This window comes from Pipistrellus kuhlii, unplaced genomic scaffold, assembly GCF_014108245.1.
Source record: "Pipistrellus kuhlii isolate mPipKuh1 unplaced genomic scaffold, mPipKuh1.p scaffold_m20_p_7, whole genome shotgun sequence".
NCBI classification, from domain to species: domain Eukaryota; kingdom Metazoa; phylum Chordata; class Mammalia; order Chiroptera; family Vespertilionidae; genus Pipistrellus; species Pipistrellus kuhlii.
The window spans coordinates 13,946,415-13,965,682 of record NW_023425573.1 but is presented as its reverse complement, the minus strand read 5'-3'; the positions used below and the strand labels follow the sequence as shown (position 1 = coordinate 13,965,682).

Below are 19,268 nucleotides of genomic sequence, written 5' to 3'. Positions count from 1 at the left end.
GCGCAGTGCAGGGAACCGGCACTCCGAGCCTTCAGGAAGGGCTCTCTGCAAAAGTCAGCTTGCGTTCCGGCAGCCTTGAATCCCGGGTAAAACTGGCCAACCGAATTTCACCAAAATGAAGAGTTAAGAGAATAAGAAAACAAAATACTTTTAGAGCTTTTTTCCAATTATAAAAATAGCACATGCCCACTACAAAATCTCAAAAGAGAGGCGAAAAGATAATGAAGATAACTATCGGCCACCACCCCAAGATGCCAGCCCCCTGCCCTGTGGTCTATGAACACATGCACAGCTTCTCAGACGTGCAGGGAGGATGAGGTCGTGGCACAGAGTACCCACCGTTTTGTAACCTGCTCTTTTTCACACAAAGCGTTATGCAGGCATTCGCATTCATACACATGGCACCATATCGTCCTTTCCAACCGTCGTAAGACTTCCCATGGGCGAAGTGCCATAATTCAGCGAAACACCTCCCTCCACATGCCCATTCAGATTTTGGCTATGAACCATACTGTAGGTACATCTCCTACACTTCTTCTCACACTTGCCTGGTTACGTCCTTAGAAGCGGACTTGCTGGATCGTAGTTGTTGAAGAGCGTTACCTCAAAAGCTCTAGAGAGGAGGTGCAAGAAGCGTCCCCCACACCTTCAGTGCAGGGGGGCCGGCCAGTTCCTCCCAGACACCTTCACTGACCCGGATGCTTTCCACCTTGGAGGCAGTTCTGTGGTGAGAGAACAGGTCCTAGAACCTGCCTCTGCAGTGGGCTGCAGCTCCCCGCTCAGTCATGGACCCAGCCCCAGGGCAGTTACTAGACATTGCTGCAGATTCTTGTAAAGCAGAGGCTACGTCTTTATACCTACCTCAAAGGGTGAATGACTGATTGATTGATTGATAGATTGATTTTCAGAGAGAGGAGAGGAAAGATAAAAACAATCAGTGATGAGAGAGAATCACTGATCAGCTGTCTCCTACATGCCCCCTATTGGGGATGGAGCCCATAACCCAGCCCAGACCCAGAAGCAAATGGTGACCTCCTGGTTCATGGGTTGATGCTCAACCACTGAGCAACACTGGCTGGGCAAGAGTTATTTTTAATGAATAAGTGAGCTACTATCACACCTAATACACAATAAATGTTCAATAAATATGTGCTCATATTGTATTGGATAATGTCCATCTAAAAGGTAAAAACAAATCTCATTTTTGTTTAAGTTGCATTTATAATATTCTTACTGAGATTAAACATAAGAAAACATAAGCCCTTTCATTTAATTTTTATATGTATCTTCAATCATAAAATTTACTAATGGTTATTTCTCTTTCTTCCTCGTTTGTTTTGGGAGGATAGTTGTACTGGTTAGAATTTCTAAAACAAAGTTGAATAATATTAAAGGTCACAAATATCCTTATCTCATTTATAACTCTATAATAATAAAACATTTTTAAAGAATTTGAAAACTCAAAATTATACAATGTAGAGACAATTTTTTTTCTATACATTTTTCTTACAAAGCATTCTGGAAACACAAGCTCTGTGTTGTTTCTAAATGTTGGCATTCTTTGGGAGAAAAAGTCTTCTTCGGTACTTTAAGTAACAATAAATTTTATTAACTAAACTTGCATAAACAAAAAAAATAGTAATCTTTAACACTGGAAATATAAAGTATAGGATAAAAATTATTATATTTCTCTAATTTGTGAATGAATTAGCAAAAGAAATTCAAAAGACAATAGTGTAGTTTGTCCACACCCCATACCCCCACATTCTGAAAAGGAGCCTGAATTATGTCTAGATATAAAATCCTCCACATACAAATTAAGACCCTATTTGCTCAGCCGCAAAGCAAGGGGATACTCTGATCACAGAGCAGGCTAGCTTCTTCTCCCCAAGTTAAACAACTGAGAGGACACTGTGCCAAAACCCTAAACTAAATCACATATTCTGGAGGATCTTGCCAAGTCTTAACAACATACATGAGTCTGTTGTCTATCTGTTGTCTATAAACCTAGAGGCGAAGTTATAAAGCAGAATAATAACGTACTCACTAAGGACTGAAAATGTGCCCCATCTCATGCTATGAGCTGGTACAATACACATCATCTTCCATCACCAATTTACCTACCCCAACAAGGAAAACATCGCCCCCCCGCTGGCTGCACAGTGTCTTAAACCCCAGTCTTCCAAGAGTACCCTATAAACGGAGGGCAGAGGGTCCTTTGGGTGTCATGGCTGACCAACTCTCCCCTGAGGGAAGACAGGGAAATTTCAGGGCCACAGGCACTGCAGCACTGTTGGAGCTTTGACTGGCGAGAGGTGGATTACTGGAAATCACCACAATCAGCAAAGAAGAGTCATCATACCCCAGAGTGCAGGACAAGGTAAAATGACATTGAAGTATACCCAGTTGGCCTTCTATTTACCCTCCTGGGACACTCCTCCTGAGCAGCAGTGAGCATGGCTAAGAAGCTCTGGATTTACTTCTCTATGGAATGGAATAAAAATGAGGCAAAATACACCAATTTAATGACACTGCCCGATAGAGCAGCTGTAACACTTTCCAATAAAACATGCTTCAAATGTAAACAACTAGTTTTCTTCATTCTTTTTTTAAAATATACCTTTTTCTTTATTTCAGAGAGGAAGAGAGAGGGGGAGAGAGGAACATCAATGACGAGCGAGAGTCATTGATCGGCTGCCTCCTACACACCCCCCATTGGGGATCGATCCCACAACCCGGGCACGTGCCCTTGGCTGGGAATCAAACCGCGACCTCCTGGTTCTGATTGACGCTCAACCACTGAGCCACACTGTTCAGACTATTCTTTAATAACACCTGTGCATGGGCTGTTCCTTTGGAAGGGCCCAAAGATTCCTAAGTAATAAGTCTACTGGGTCATATGCATCTAATCCTGGCATTCCTAGTCCTTGAACAAGCTCCAAGAGGAGAAGAGATATCCAAATTAAGCCTGGGAAGTAGAAAGCATCTGGAAAAGCATCAACAGAGCCTAGTGCATAGATACAGTACAGTGTCGAGATGTGCAGTTCTGAGTGCTGAGCCGCAGACACGTTTGGTAAGACTCTCGTACATCAGTGTCTACTCCGATTCCATAAAGCCTCGGTCGTGTCATGTGCCAAGTGTTGACCGCTGCTTCATTGCAGCATTAGATTGAGAACGGAAAGAACTCTCAGAAAGAACCCAGTCTCACCCTTTCCTTTGTGAGTAGCACCACGAATTGGGTCTCTGAGTGCCACGTGATCTGTTTCAGGGCCCTGCAGTTCACATCGGTAGACCTGGAATTATGACCCACATTTCTCATCTCCCTGCCTCACTACATGGAGTGGCACCTGTCATCTCGGTCCCTGGGAGGCCATCTTACAGGGTTGGTCAGTATATCCACCCAGGAAAGGTCTTTTGAAAGACTTCCCTTTCTTTTAATGTTTTCAGTGGTTTCAGCAAGGAAGGAAGAGATAGAAACACCAATGATGAGAATCATTGATCAGCTGCCTCCTGCACGCCCCACACTGGAAATGGAGCCCGCAACCTGGGTATGTGCCCTGACCGGTATTCCAACTATGGCCTCGTGGTTCATGGGTTGACGCTCAACCGCTAAGCCACGATTTCTTTTTTTAAATATCACACGGGTAAAGAATGTGTGAGTTTCTCAGACAGCTACCCACAGAATAACACGTTCCACAAACTGGCTCAGGGAACCCAGACACAATATAAATCGATTATCCCATCCGACTCACGGTATTGTCCAAGTCCAGATTTCTGCTAACTGTGACCTCACCTAAGTCGTTAAATCACACGGGTCCTGATTTTCTCATCTATAAGAAATGAAAGAATAGGACTATATCATGTCCAAAGCATCTTCCTGGCTCTACAAATGTGTATGTTTATGTGACTCGTTTTCATCAGGACAATCACGTTTCCTGCTCCTGTTTTCCTTTTCCACACAACAAACTTTAAAAAACGCACTATAGTCTCAAAAGAACTGGTGGCCCAGAAAGAAGCTCACTGCAGACATTCATATGCCTTTCAGCGTAACAAGTATTGCTTGTCTCATTTTTTATTCTTATAAATATATTTCCAGTAGGGCATGATCTCACTCATCTAGGGGAAATGGTGAACAACATAGACTGATGAACAAGAACAGACCCAGAGATAAGGAGCCATGGGTCAGACTGCTGGACCTCAGAGGGAGGGTGGGGATAAAAGGGAGAGATCAACCAAAGTACTTACGTGCACACATATGAGCCTAACCAGTGGTCAAGGACAATAGGGGGGTGGGGCATGAGTGGGGGTGGGGGGAGATTGGAATGGGGGTTTGAGGACAAATATGTGATACCTTAATCAATAAAGAAATTTTAAAAATAAATAAATAAATAAATAAATATAAAAAACGCACTGTAGCCCTGCTGGGGGGCGGGGGGGGGGGGAGGGGAAGGAAGGGGGGGCGGAGCAGTAGGATGAGTGTGGTCCCATGCACCAAGAGGTCACAGTTCGATTCCCAGTCAGGGCACATGCCTGGGTTGCAGGCTTGACACCCTAATAGGGGTGTGCAGGAGTCAACCAATCAATGATTCTCACTCATCAATGTTTCTAACTCTCTCCCGCTCACTTCCTCTCTCTCTCTAAAAGTCAATAAAAACATACTTTAAGTAAATAAACAAAAACCCATTATAACCACAAAACTGTTACACACATCCCCAGCGTCCGCCCCCATCCCCAGCCTTGAATGAAAATCTGTGTCTCGGCACTGCTAGGTACTGACTGAAGAAAACGATACAAGTCATTCAGAAGCGCCAAAGCGGAAACTGCGAAACCAGCTGATGAAGACAACGAGAATGTAAACACAGTGACCTAATGACCGGACTAAGATGACTAAGTACTAGGTGTTCGTTATGTACTTATTTTATGTCCGGGGCCGTGTTGGGCACTGCAGAACATGTAGCAAAAAAGGCTCAGTTCATGTTCTCTCAAAACTTACAGTCCAGTGGGGAGACATTAAAAACACAACAGCACAGGACTACGAAAGTCAAATGTTAAATTCTGCACATAAGTAATAGAGGAATTACTGTTAATTACGAAAGACAGGCAAAACAAATTAGCTTCCCTGAATGAATAGAAGTAGGGAGACCAGACTTTTTCCGTAGACTTTGGATTCTACTCAACCCACCGTGTGTGTTTTTTTTCCAGTGCAAATTCTATTAGATGATTCAAGATGACAAGGACATTTCTGGCTCCACTAATAGCGCTCTCCAGATGGCCAATTCCTGGTTTTGCTTTAATCAGGTCTTAGCCAAATAGAATCTTAAAACAATATCTTAGAAAACTACTTCCCAGAAATGTAACCAGAACAGGTTTCCTTTTCATTAATAGGTCTTCTTTAAGGCCATTTGTTTATAAGACAATTTGGAATTTTTAGTAAATGATAAACTTTTACCTTGAAGAAATCCCTAACCACCACCACCACCACACACACACACACACACACACACACACACACACACACACACAGACATGGGGAAAAAATAAATCATCTTTCATCGTTCTTAGCAGTATGAGTCTTACTGGCCATAAATCAGGTGCAAACAGCCATGCTCTATCATCTCAACCGCATTAGAAATGTGTAAGCTAAAGGAGACCCAGGGGTGAGCAAATGGTAAGACCAGGAAATAAAAGGAAAATCCTGAAGGCTGTGGCCAACCAGATGGAACAGGTGGCGAAGGGAGCCAGGAGGACACAGCTCTCACCTGCTCATTGTCCCCTGCTCTGGGAAGAAGAGAGAGAGAGAGAGAGAGAGAGAGAGAGAGAGAGAGAGAGAGAGAGAGAGACCTCCTGACTCCCACAGCAGGGAAAGCAATGGCAGATTCTCCAGTCCCAAGGCACTCACACCAGGGCTTCTGCGTCCTGGCAGAAGTCTAACTCACAAGCTCTGTAGTCGCTATTGGCAATCAGGCACGGGCATGGGCGGTAACCAAGTCTGTCTCCCAAGTGATCCCCTCACCAGGGCCACCACAGCCCTGTGGGACCGGAGAGGACACCTCACCGCCTCCGTGAGATTAGAACAAACGCAGGCTGCAGTGGCTACCTGTTATAGGCACTGGTTCCAGCAAATGCAATTGGTAGCATGGGTCACTGAGCTGAGATGAGTTCTCTAAAGGGGGGGGGGGAAGAGAAGAAAAAGGAGAGAGAGAGAGAGAGAGAGAGAGAGAGAGAGAGAGAGAGAGAGAGAGAGAGAGAGAATATGCCCTGGTGTCTGGAATGTTTAAGAATAAACAGAAACAGATCCAAAGCAGCATCGTCAGGCAACCCTGCAAAATAAATATTCTTTTAAATTTTAATTCTAACAGCAAAGTGGGAAATTTAATAGAAATGAAAGTTCAAAACTATGGAGCTGGGCTTCCTCGGATCCTAACAGACTGGCATCACTGTCGTTAGGACTGTAGCAGTAGTAACTGCAGAGAGACCGCTGACACCACTGCCTAAAACTTGCTCAGATAATGCCCGGCTGGTGTGGCTCAGTGACTGAGCATCGAACTACGAACCAGGAGGTCACGGTTCGACTCCCAGTCTGGACACATGCCCAGGTTTCTGGCTAGATCCCCAGTAAATAGGTATGTGGTAGGCAGCCTATCATGATTCATTCTCTCCCTCTCTCTCTCTCTCTCTCTCTCTCTCTCTCTCTCTCTCTCTCTCTCTCTCTCTCTCTCTCTCTCTCTGTCTCCCTCTCTCCCTCCCTCCCTTTTCCTTCCTCTCTGAAATCAATAAAAACATATACTTTTTAAACTTGCTTATGTAATGTCCCATTTTACATTAAAAAGTGAGACCCTTTCCCAAGTGGATTAACTTGACTACATGTTCTCTCTGTTCTTTGAATTCTATCAGACAAAAGGGTTGTTTGTTGAGGTCCTCCTCCCCCTGAAACCCCCTACAATTTTAAATAGCAACTGCCCGGCAACACCTATCCAGGGACTCTCGTCCCTTAAAATTCACAGTGGCCATCAAGCCAATCAGCAGCATTCACTAATCAGCAGCTCACGTAATGCGTGAGCTTCATTTTGACCCAAGAAATAAAGTCAAACGGTGCCGGAAGCTTCATAAGAAGAACTGAGAGTACTATTTTGAGCTCCCTCCCCACCCTCCCTCCTCCGCCTCGGAGGAGTTAAGTCCTTTTATTTCACTTTTAAACCCATCTCGATGCTCCTTAGTATATTTCTGAAAGCTTCCTTCACCAATGCTTCCGAAGAGGGATACAGCGAAATGGCCAGCCCCTCGGGGTCCTTATTTCACTCTGGATTTTTCAACAGTTCCATTAAGAAAATGGCGCCTAAAAAAGGCAAGTGATGCCACATAATCACCAGCTGCTATTGCCTCCTCTTAACTCTCATTTTAGGGCCTTTGAGTGTACCCCAGAATTCCCACCTGAAAAGCTGGGTATGTTGTATGGGAGGGGGGAAATACATAGTGTGGGTCCAGAGCCAAATGGCCTTGCTGGGAGTTAGAATCCCAGCCAGTGTCATCGGTGTTTTTGTTGTGTCGTGTCGTGTGTGTTGTGTTGAGTTGTGTTGTTTTACAACCACGAAGGCTCCACCCAAATAAAAGCAGACTCCTATTTCCTTTCTTGACATCAAATGACAGGTTTTTGGCGACTCAACTTAGATATTAGTATGCAGTCCTCTTTCCATCACAAAACTTTCAAGAAGAGGGAAACGTCAAAGGAAAACGAGGCAAAGACTCAGTCTGTGATCACCTCGATGGCTCTGCTCAAACCTATAAGAATTCAGGGGTGGCTAATGGGTTAGTGCTTTGGCTATTTTTTAAATGTATCTCTATTGTTGACAGCATTACAGATGTCCTCCTTTTTCCCCCCAACTGATCCCTTCCATCCCACACCTGCCTACCCCCTCGCCCCTTTCCCCCAGGCCTTCATCACACTATTGTCTGTGTCCGTGCTAGGGAAAAGGATGATAAACCTGCAAACAGGATCAGATTACTTGTCTACAAAACAGCTGCTCTAAGAAGGGGTGGCATGTGCCTGTCCTGCTAACTCCCTCCCGGGCAGGCAGTTCTGTGTACACCTCCGTGGATCCCAAAGCACAGCTCTGAGAGAATGCATTTTGTTTCTCACTAACAAATTAAAGTATTTGGCAGTAAATTTTTAAGCATATGGGTTGAAATATTTTGGGAAATGCTACGAAGTTGGCTTTCTATTGCTTTTTAGAACTTCAAGTTATAAAATAAGATTTTGGCAAATCTAGCCTTCTTTCCTCATTCGGCTGTTTATTAAAGGCAACAGGCTTCAACTTAGCTGAAGCAGTTGTTAGCTTTAATTGGGGATTCAAAATCATAATTTAAAAAAAAAAAAAAAAAAAAAGACTAGATCCAGTGGCTTTAGTCTTCCAAAATAAGAACAGATTACAAAAATAACCATGTGCCCCGGACAATATGGGCCCAAACTGCACAGTGATAGTTAGGATGCTCTTATAGTCGCCATCTCTTCCACTGCTTTTCTACCTGATTTTATTTAATGGAACCTGCTTATTTTTTACTTTGTCCATAAAAAAAGATTAGTCCCCTTTCTCAAATATCTAGGTTTATGTAATGGTGCCAGGCAAATCCTTGGCCATCTGGTTGACCCTACGGCCAGGAGGACATCCAATAAGGATGAAGCTTTCCAGTTCCTTGTTTGACATTACTCTGTCCTTGTGCAATTCCAAATCGCACAAAGGAATTATTCCTCTCCCTTTGGCTCTTTCCTTAGATCAATCATCTGATCAATATTTATTCAATATTTGCTAGGCATATACTCTTTCAAAGAATTGCTTTCATGGGTTGTCCAAATAGGCAGCTATAAATCTTTGCTTATAACCTCTAATCCTATCACCTCTTAATCTCTAACAGAGAAGCCTAAAAAAGAATTGTTTTTAGAAACTAGAAAATTAGTCTAGAGTAAACGCTAAGAATTCTTTTCATCACACCCACATACCAGAAAAATCCAACGATTGAGGACCAATGAGTGACCCCCACACCCCTACCACACCCATGAGTTCCATACTGAGGGAAATCGTGTTATTCAAACATATTACTTGCGGCTGAAACAGATACTGAGTTAGGAAGTGGGGGTCCCTTTACGTGATGTGCTGGAGCTGGCTCCCACGGGCTGAGGAGCCACTGGGTACATCTCTTCCCGAGCTTCAGGGACCTCACGTCAGCAGCTTCGGGTAAGGCATGAGGAAAATACGAATACCTCTTTGACTTCCCTCCAAATTTCTCCTCTCCAAAAAGTTACCCAAATCTATTCGGTCCTGGGTTCAGATGGTATGAGTTTAGCTAGTAAGATGATTTTTTACTTTAAGAAACCAGAACTTGGGGAGGAGGGGGCAGTGCTGGGCAGACTGAGAGAGGACAATGGGGGAGAAGGGGAAGGCGACATTTGTAATACTTTCAACAATAAAGAGTTAAAAAAAAAAAAGAAGAAGAAGAAGAACTTGTAAGAACCAATAATTCTAAGAGAGTGCAGTGAGGGGCAGGTGCACAAAATACTCCTGAGGCTGGCAGGAGGGACGGACTGCCAGTACCCAAACCGTTTGGAACTATCGGGAGGAGCTCAGAGTTGTAGACAAATACATACTATGCATTGTATGCAAGTTTTTCATGAAATTTTAAAAATGCAAAACAGCACATTGGTTTGAGAGCCAAACCTAGGTCTATACGTGCATGGAAGCAGCCAACCAGAAGACAGGATCCCTCTGCAGGAGGAAGGTGATGTGTTATTTTTTAAGGGGGTAGACACGTCTTGTATGTCTTAAATATTTCAAAATAAATTGAAGACCTTAACTGGTTGAACTGGTAACCACATTCCCTGAATAGATAACTCAGAATAATTAGTTGTGACCAGAGGCTGTACTCATTACATTCATTCTGAAGTTTACTACAAACTTCACCCTTCAGAAACATCCAACTGGGGTTCAGGGTGCTGCTCAGAAAGAATTGGGGTGCACTGATCAGCCTTTGCTTTCTAAATCAGTGCTCTCTCAAGTGAGGGGCATTGGGCTCAAGAAAATATGAGCACTTTTTTCCCCCATAAAATCCTTCGATTCCTGGATTTTGTCTGCAGTACACATAATAGACACTAGTATGAATTACTTACGTTAATTTATATAACATAATTAATAATATGCTCTTTCACAGTGGTAAGAGTACCTCAAGTGTAAATAAATATTTACTAACAGGGTGCAAAGTCCAAAAAGCACTGTTCAAGATGGCCATCCACTGATTTTAACAACCTCTCGTCCAAGTCACCTATACCCAAACCCCGGAGGGAAAAAACAGAAATTGTAGAGGACGGCTGGATTTTGAAGAGAGAACTTCTAAGTGAAAAACATCTTGAACCACATGATGAAAAGCTGCTGTCTGAGAACCAGCTGTCTGCAACTGTCTACCGATGAAGCTTCCTGTCAGCCTTCAAGACAAAGACAGACAGGCATGCCAACCAGGGCAGCCCCGAGTCAGGATTTATTAGCATTGGGTGTTTGCTTTTAAAAGAAGGGAAAAGAAAAAGAGAGAAAATGAATTCCTTAGAAACCCAGCGTGGGATCAGGGCCCAGCCTGGGAGGCGGAGGGCCGAGCTGAGTTAGCACTGCCCAGCACCGCCCAGCGCTGGGTACTCGCCCAGGAGCAGACAGGGCACGTGCAGAAAGTGGCCCAGCACCAAGCGGGGGCCAGTGGGTGGGGCTCTGCCTATTACAGTGCAGCCAGGATCTCTGCAGAGCCAACTGCAGGAGCCAACAGAGAAACTCTGGAGCAAAAACCCTTTAGATGAGAAAGATTCTATAAAACCCGGTAGTAGGTGGGGGAGATGAGAGATCAATCCAAGGACTTGTATGCATGCATATAAGCATAGCCAATGGACACAAGACACTAGGGGGTGAGGGCATATATAGGAGCGGGGGTAAGCAATGGGAAGATATGTACACATGTAATACCTTAATAAAAAAAATGGAAAAATAAAATAAAATAAAAGATCCAATTTTGGGGAATTAAAAAAAATAAATATAAATAAATAAAACCAAATAGTATCATCTTCTTACATTCATAACTACCTGTTCAAAGAAGCTGCATTTCAAAGTAAACTCCTTGGCGTTTAAGCCAACTGCTGGCTGAATTCCTAACAGAAAGGATATGGTTTTATGAAATGTATAATAAAAATTAAATTTACGTTTTAGTGGAAATGATATGACTAATCCCATGTATCACTGGTCAACTCAACAGAGAGCAGACTGGGTGAGAAAACACCGCCGCCGGCTACTACAAGACTGGCATTTTGGCAGAAGCAGAATGAGCAGTGGGTGGGTTCTATAAATGTCATTAAGCCATACGCTGAGGGAAAGGAATATCTTTCTAAGACAGTGGGCATCACTATCCTAAGACAGCAATGTTCTCCTACCGACCGAAGAAGGCCTTTCAGAGAATCCTTCACAAGCACTCATCTGAACACCAGCTCTGAAAGGTCGCGGGCCTTTGGCAATGGGTGGTCAACTCTGACATGACACTGACTAGCTGTGGGACTCTGGACAAAACAACGGTCCCAAAGAGATTGGATGGCGATTATGTCAGTCACATTAGATTTTATGAGATAAAATATCTAAGGCTCTCAGCACAGGTCACAGGGCAGCGAGCATCACACTCAGTGGAACCAGGAGGCAGGAAATTGAGAGAAAACGTGGCTACTTCCCCCGACAAGCACCCGGGGCGTACCCAGACGGCGGAGGTCAAAGAGAGAGCGAGGATTCGGGACTTCATGCTGCAGGCAAGAAATGCCAGGACGCATGTCATTTACCTTTCCAAATATCAGATCTCTCATCAGCCTCGACGGGCTTTCATTCTAAAATGACCCGCTTCCCATCCCAGGCCTGACTGCACACGGCCTCCCAGTAACCGCAGAGGGAGGCTGAAAACTCTGGACCTGCTCCAAAACAAAAATAAACACTGGCTGACATTCCTACAGTACATGCTTACACATATCATTTCCAACATTAAGTGTGTGTGTGGGGGGGGGGGGTGTCCTGTAACACTAAGAAGATGTAAAACCCTTGGATCATGGTAGCCTCAGAAACCAGTACAGTATTCAAACATAAGACTCAAGGAAACCACCGAAACCGGTTTGGCTCAGTGGATAGAGTGTCGGCCTACAGACTGAAGGGTCCCAGGTTCAATTCTGGTCAAGGGCTTGTACCTCGGTTGCGGGCACATCCCCAGTAGGGGGTGTGCAAGAGGCAGTTGATCCCATCGATGTTTCTAACTCTCTATCCCTCTCTCTTCCTCTCTGTGAAAACTCAATAAAATATATTTTTTTAAAAGACTCAAGAAAATCTTTATTGATTTTTTTCATTATTTTTCATCTTCATTAATCCCAAATGCAATATACTTGTGCTGATATGAGAAAACTAACTTTTTTCTTATATTCACGCAAAATACATATACACATACCTGTCCACTAATCCTCATGTTTATATTCTATCAGTATGACCAATCTCAAGTGTGTTTTGTAATTATCACACTCTTATTCTCCTTGCACGTCTCCCTTCAAACCCTAAGCCCTTTTCTGCTCTTCCATTGCCAATGAACTCTCGCTGGAGTTACAAGCATCCCACTTCCCGTTCGGCAGTGCCAGGCGCTTTTCTTCCGAGGGGCTGAGGCCACTGTGTAACCGCCTCGCGTTGGTGCAGTCCCGGTGAGGTAGTAGCTATGAAACACCATACCCTTCCCTGGCCTACACAGCGGAGCCAGCATTCCTCCCACCTGCTCGCCCCTGAGCAGGACGGCACGGAGGAGGCGTGTATGTGTACAGAGCTCAAATGTCAGCCTGGCTGTTCGCCATCCGTCTAGTCCACGCGACGGCAATTGTTAATAGAGAATGGATCAATAATTCGTTGTTTCCCAAGCATGTATTGCGTGCCTACCCTGTGCCACATACTACGAAAGTCTTGGTAACTGGTCCCTGCCTTTTAGGAATTCTCAGTTAAGGCGGGAAGACGGGCCCGCTCCCAGCAGACAGCAATGCCATAGATCACATGTGTCAAACACAAGGCCCGCGGGCCAAATCCGTCCCGCCAGGCCTTGCAATGTGGCCCGCACCGCGCTGTCATCACTGCACTCTGCTGTGTTTCCATCACAATGACAGTTTAAGACTGTTCAGTAAACCATTCGGCCCGCGATTTAGGCTGGATTTTAGATTTTGGCCCCTTCTCTGATTGAGTTCGACACCCCTACCATAGATGAATACGATCCAGACAGCCTTAGAGCCCAAGGAGATGCAACATGAAAACGTGTATCAAGCCCTAACTGGTGTGGCTCAGTGGATAGAGCGTCGGCCTGCGGAATGAAGGGTCCCAGGTTCGAGTCTAGTCAAGGGCATGTACCTTGGTTGTGGGCACATCCCCGGTAGTGGGTGTGCAAGAGCAGCTGTTCGATGTTTCTCTCTCATCGATGTTTCTCTCTATCCCTCTCCCTTCCTCTCTGTAAAAAAAAATCAATATATATTTTTTTAAAAAAGGTGTATCAAATCTGACTCCCAATTATATAATCTATACATTCCCCCAAAATATACACACTGGAACTGTCCAGACTGAACTGTCCATTTAAAATTTCCCAAGGAAAACTGGACTTCCCAGCTTTGTTTCTGTGCTGGTTTGTCCCACCTTGATTCCTAGAGCACACAAGGCCGCCTGCCCAGGGAAGAAACCCGGCTGTGGCATTTACCTAGAACTCCACCGCTCGCCGCTGAACAAGCAGGAGCAAATAGCAAGTTTGCATGCAGATACTGGACATTTTTTTTAATATCTTCTTATTGATTTCAGAGAGAGGAAGGGAGGGGAAAAGAGAGGTAGAAACATCAACAATAAGAGAGAATCACTGATGTATTGCCTCCCACACACCCCACACGGGGAATCAAGCCCACACCCCAGGCTTGTGCTCTAACCGGGAATCGAACTGTGACCACCTGGTACATAGACTGACGCTCAACCACTGAGCCACACCAGCTGGGCCAGATACTGGAGATTTCAGGCTCTCCATCTTTGTATCTCAGGGCCTGGCTTAGTACCGGCCCAGGAAAGGGGAAATGGATGGCTACAGACTTGAATGAGTCACACAGATGCTCTTCTGTGATGAAAATGCACTAGCTTGCCCTGACTGGTTTGGCTCAGTGGAGAGAGTATCAGCTTGCGGACTCAAGGGTCCCAAGTTCTATTCTGGTCAAGGGCATGTACCTTGGTTGCGGGCACATCCTCAGTAGGGGGTGTACAGAAGGCAGTTGATTGAAGTTTCTCTCTCATCGATGTTTCTCTCTATCCCTCTCCCTTCCTCTCTGTAAAAAAATCTATGAAATATATATTTTAAAAGAGAGAGAGAGGAGAGAGAGAGAGAGAGAGAGAGAGAGAGAGAGAGAGAAAATGCAACAGCTCATCAGAAAAGTGAAGGCATCCTGCAGTTTCCAGCTGCTGTCACTTGTGATTATCGGGAGCTGTCTGCTTTGTTTTTACAACCTGTTTGGTTTTGTCACTTAACATTCTAGTAAACGTGCTTTCTTTTCTCACTGAATTAACAATTCTCAGCATGTGCCATTTTGGAAGCTATGTAAATATAATATTAGGTAGTTTTCTAACCACTCCCACTTATTGGTACTAGCCTCAAGGTCATTTTTTATAAACAAGATTATGGTGATGTCTTTGTACATAAAGGGTTGCATGAGCTTCTGACAGTTTCTCAGAAGAGGGATGCAGAGTCGGATTTGAAAGGCTGCCTGCTTAAAGTTCACAGGATGTACGAAAAACCTGCTTCCCAAAAAAGCGTACACTCATTCCAAGGCAGGATATGAAAGCACGCCTCTCATTGGCCCGCGGCCAGCATGAAGAACTCTTTCTTTTTTTTTTTTTTTTTTTTTTTTAATCGGGTTGGTTAGCTTGCTAACTAGAACACATTGGAAAAGTAAACGGAAATGATGCTCTTTGCACCTAACAGTTAGAAGTAATGGAACCCTGGAGAGACTTGAGGAGGCAGAAGAGCATAAGCTATTCAGATGGGGCCTACCTTGGAAAAGGACGCTGGGCTTAGTCGGAGGATCCACAGTTTCCCACATCTCTGTTCCTCACCGGGGACCTTCCCAAAGGCAGCTCTAAAGTCCTTCACTTGGGAAATGCTCCTATGACACTGAATTCTGGGGTTTGCGTGGACTCACAAAAACATGTTCAAATGTATGCTTGATGCCAAAACTGGTTTGGCTCAGTGGATAGAGCCTTGGCCTGCAGACTGAAAGGTTCCTGGTTCGATTCTGGTCAAGGGCTTGTACCTTGGTTGTGGGCACATCCCCAGTAGGGGGTGTGCAAGAGGCAGCTGATCGATGACTCTCTCTCATCGATGTTTCTAACTCTCTGTCCCTCTCTCTTCCTCTGTAAAAAATCAACAAATGCATGCTTGCCCAGCCAGTGTGTGCTCTGATCCTACGAGTCCTCCTCCTTTCTTTTCTTTTATATATATATATATATATATATATATAGATATAGATATAGATATAGATATAGATATAGATATATATATATATATATTATTGATTTTTCACAGAGAGGGAGAGGGATAGAGAGCTACCCTGTTTCCCCAAAAATAAGACAGTGTCTTATATTAATTTTTGCTCCCAAAGATGCATTAGGTCTTATTTTCAGGGGATGTCTTATTTTTCCATGAAGAAGAATACGGTACACATTTATTGTTAAATGAAAATAAAGGAAATTTATTACCTGTGTACGGTACAGTAGTACGGTAGTTGTCCACACAAACCAGACAAACTGTGAATCCTGCAGTATTAAGAATTTACTCGTTTATTCAATGACAATCATGTCATCATCTTCTGGAACATCATCATAACAATCCAATTCCTGAATTTCCTGGTGAATTTCTTGTGACTCCATTTCTTTCAGAATCAGTGGACCAAATCTCTCATGTTTAGCCTAGGGGGAGGGCCTTATTTTCAGGGGGATGCCTTATATTTCACTCAGAAGGAAACCTGTAAGTAGGTCTTATTTTCGGAGGATGTCTTATTTTCGGGGAAACACGGTAGAAACAACGATGAGAGAGATACATCGACCGGCTGCCTCCTGCACACCCCCCACCGGGGATGTGCCCGCAACCAATGTACATGCCCTTGACCAGAATCGAACCTGGGACCCTTAAGTCTGCAGACTGACACTCTATCCACTGAGCCAAACCAGTTTCGGCAAGTCCTCCTCCTTTCGTTCAGTAGGTGAGCACCAGGCATTAAGGAGCAATCGTGAGCAGACGCCATGAGGGTCCCTGCCCAGTGCAGCTTACATTGGGAGGGAGAGGCCTGCTCTGACCCAGCCCCGATCCCCCCCCACCCCCCCCCCCCCCCCCCCACACACACCCACACACACAACACCAGCAGGCGGGGGAGGGTGGGGGCGGGCCACTCTTACGCAGATCCACTGCTAACAGCTGTGGTTCAGGGCAGGAGCACCAGTGGGGGTTCCCTCCGTATGTCTAAACATGTACAGGCTCTAAAGGAAGCCAACAACAGGCTTCACCCTCCTGCCTGGACCCTTGCCACAGCCTGTCCCGCTAGTTTTCTCCTGCGGCGCCCACGCCCCTCAGCGACTCCAAGGTGCCCGGGAACCTGGGCTCACTGCTGCCAATCGCTCCGGGAGGAGTTCTGTGCCAGGCGAGTGCACTTTAAAGACTGTTTGCTTACACTTTAGACCATTTATGTTGGGAGGGATGTAGAGGGGGGCGGGGAGCATGAATCATTTTAGACAAGCAGATATTTTTAGACGCTGCCACTGTCTCTAGCAGAGTCTGGGGAGGGGGGGGGGGAATGAAAGGAGACAGAAATACAGTGTCTTACTTTCCTTCGGTTAAGTCTTGTGGCCTACTTTTTCTAAGCTGTTTTCTACTCCTTCGCCACCACGGCGGAGGGGAGAGAGGAGCAGTAAGTCACCCGGTGTCGAATACAGAAGCTTGTGTCTGTCACATGTCCGGGTACATCCAAGACAGAAAAGCTAAATATTTCCACCCGTCCCTGCGGTGCAGCGAAAATATAAAACGAGACCCCCCGGGCGTTTCCTGCAAGGTCCCAGCGGAAGGGCCCATGAAAGAAAACCACCGGATTCTCGGGACAGCGCAGGCCCAGGAAGTGTCTGACTTTCAAAACCCATGGATTATAAAGGCACCCCGTGTGTGTGTGTGTGTGGGGGGGGGGGGGGGGGCGGGGAGGGGAGGGAGGCACTGTGTGGAGGATGCATACGTAGGTGGGGGTATAATTAGAGAAAGCGATGTTTTGGTTCCTTAGAAGATTTAACTCCTTCATCCCGGCCTCCCGCTAACATTTCTGAGGACATGCAAACCACCCCAGAACGCCTCCCTCCAGCCTTCTGCTTCTTTGCCCTGCACCCCCGTGCCCCCCAAAGTTATCTCAGTGGGGGGATGAGCAGTTGTCTCATTCATTCCTCCTCCGTGTTGCCCATCCCTGAAGGGAACTCCATTACTTCTTCCTACAGGGTTTTTGTTTATGAATATTTTCATCTTGAGCTTTTGAATAGCCACCATTTATTACTCTGTAAGAAATAGTCCTGCCCAAAGCCAGGACAAAAATACATTGTTAAATCGTTTTCATAAGCTGCTCGCTCAAATGCAGAAAAACAAAAATGGCTAACAGGGTTGTAAGATTTTCTTTAAATATATTTCCTTCATTGTTATACTTCATAAAGAGACTGGCTTTTTTTTTTTTTTTTAAGTGGGATTTTAGTAGTTATTTTTTACAAACAAGGGGATTATAGTACTTTTTTCTTTTACTTAGCCATCTATTTTTTAATGGCGTGCTCAAATGCCCAAAAGAGCTATGGACAGGCAGTTCTAATTATGGTAGAACCCTGTAGTGTTAATTAGTAGAGACTAAGTTAATGGTGATTTCCTTTCCCTCCCTCAGAATGATAACAGCAAGCAATTCATAGTAAGAACTTCTCCCATACCCTCTTGAAAATCTCTCAAAGTTGGACTTTGTGATCTGAGCGATGATAACATAGAAACTATAATATATTAATTCCTAAATATGAAAAACACAAGCACCAAAAATGTAACTGATCCATTTATCAAAAACACCCATCACTATGTCCATTCGTTTTCTGGAGTAATCCCAGCAAGAAATTAGGTTAAAGTGCCCACTGCATGGCACACAGCAGACATGCAAATCCATCCCACACCCAGCTCACCCACAAGCCCAGGGCACCAATGCCCTCACTTCTCTCTCCAGCAAACGTGCGAGGGCCTCCCTTAGCAAGGGGTGAAAACTCAGTGGCGAGCAAAACAGAGATGGCCCCGCAGACACCCCTTGGGTAGTAAATAAGGAAGCACATACATAAGTATACGATTACAAATTAGCATAGGTGAGACTGAAGCAACAGAGTACTGTAATAGCACAGGGAAATTATGGAGAGGCAAAGCCACAGGTGCTGTGAGGCCAGCCTCGCATGAGAAAAGTGTGTCATCTGAAAGACAGGTCACTTCTCTGTGTTCCCAGCATCATGTCCAGATCTGAGCACCCAGAGGGAGCCAACAGGTGGCTGACAAGCACTGACTCCATCTACAGCCAGGCTTTAGACATCTAATATGAGGAACAGCTACAGGTATTGAGGTGCTCTATAGACACCATTTCGGTCAGTGCATCCTTGCACCATCAGAGGGATCTGACTCTCCCCAGGCCACAGGGAGGGCCACGGCGGGGAGAGGCTAAGAGCAGGTGCATGTCCAACCCTGACACCAAAGAGGGGGTGGGGGCAGGACTGAACTCCCGCCTCTGGGGAAACCGCCGTGCCTCTGCCACCCAGTTCCCCTCTGCCACCCTGGCTCCCGGCACAGCAGGATGCAAAGCCCCCGTCAGCAGCATCCCTACAATCACGCATCAGTGACGCCGCTGGCCAAAGAAGTCCAAACAGACAGGAGCACACGGAAGAGCACGTGGCGGCCAGCCGCGGCTGGACACCAGCACGGCGGCCTACGCGCCGAGGACCTGGTGTGCACGTCCTTCCTTCTTGAAAACTGGGGCATGTGGCGTCCCATCGCAGTGCTGCTGAAGCCAGTCCTGTTCACACTCAGCAGACCTGTCTCCTCGCCACCCCACTCGAGCTCAGTCCAGTCCCCTGATGGCAAAAAGGCAAATGCTCCCCCGAAACCCTCTGAGGAAGACGTATGCA

General features: G+C 45.4%; 1 protein-coding gene across 6 annotated transcripts in view; it reads right to left on the bottom strand.

Moving 5' to 3' along the window:
- HECW2 (HECT, C2 and WW domain containing E3 ubiquitin protein ligase 2) overlaps window positions 1–19,268 on the bottom strand; it is a 222,401-nt gene that overhangs the window by 166,952 nt on the left and 36,181 nt on the right. The window contains exon 1 of one of the 6 annotated variants that reach the window (XM_036421426.2): window positions 16,915–16,976. The exons of the other annotated variants lie outside the window; for them this stretch is intronic. The gene's annotated coding sequence lies outside the window, so the exon portion shown is untranslated. Of the gene's footprint in view, window positions 1–16,914; window positions 16,977–19,268 lie in introns of those variants that run through there. 6 annotated transcript variants of the gene reach the window in all.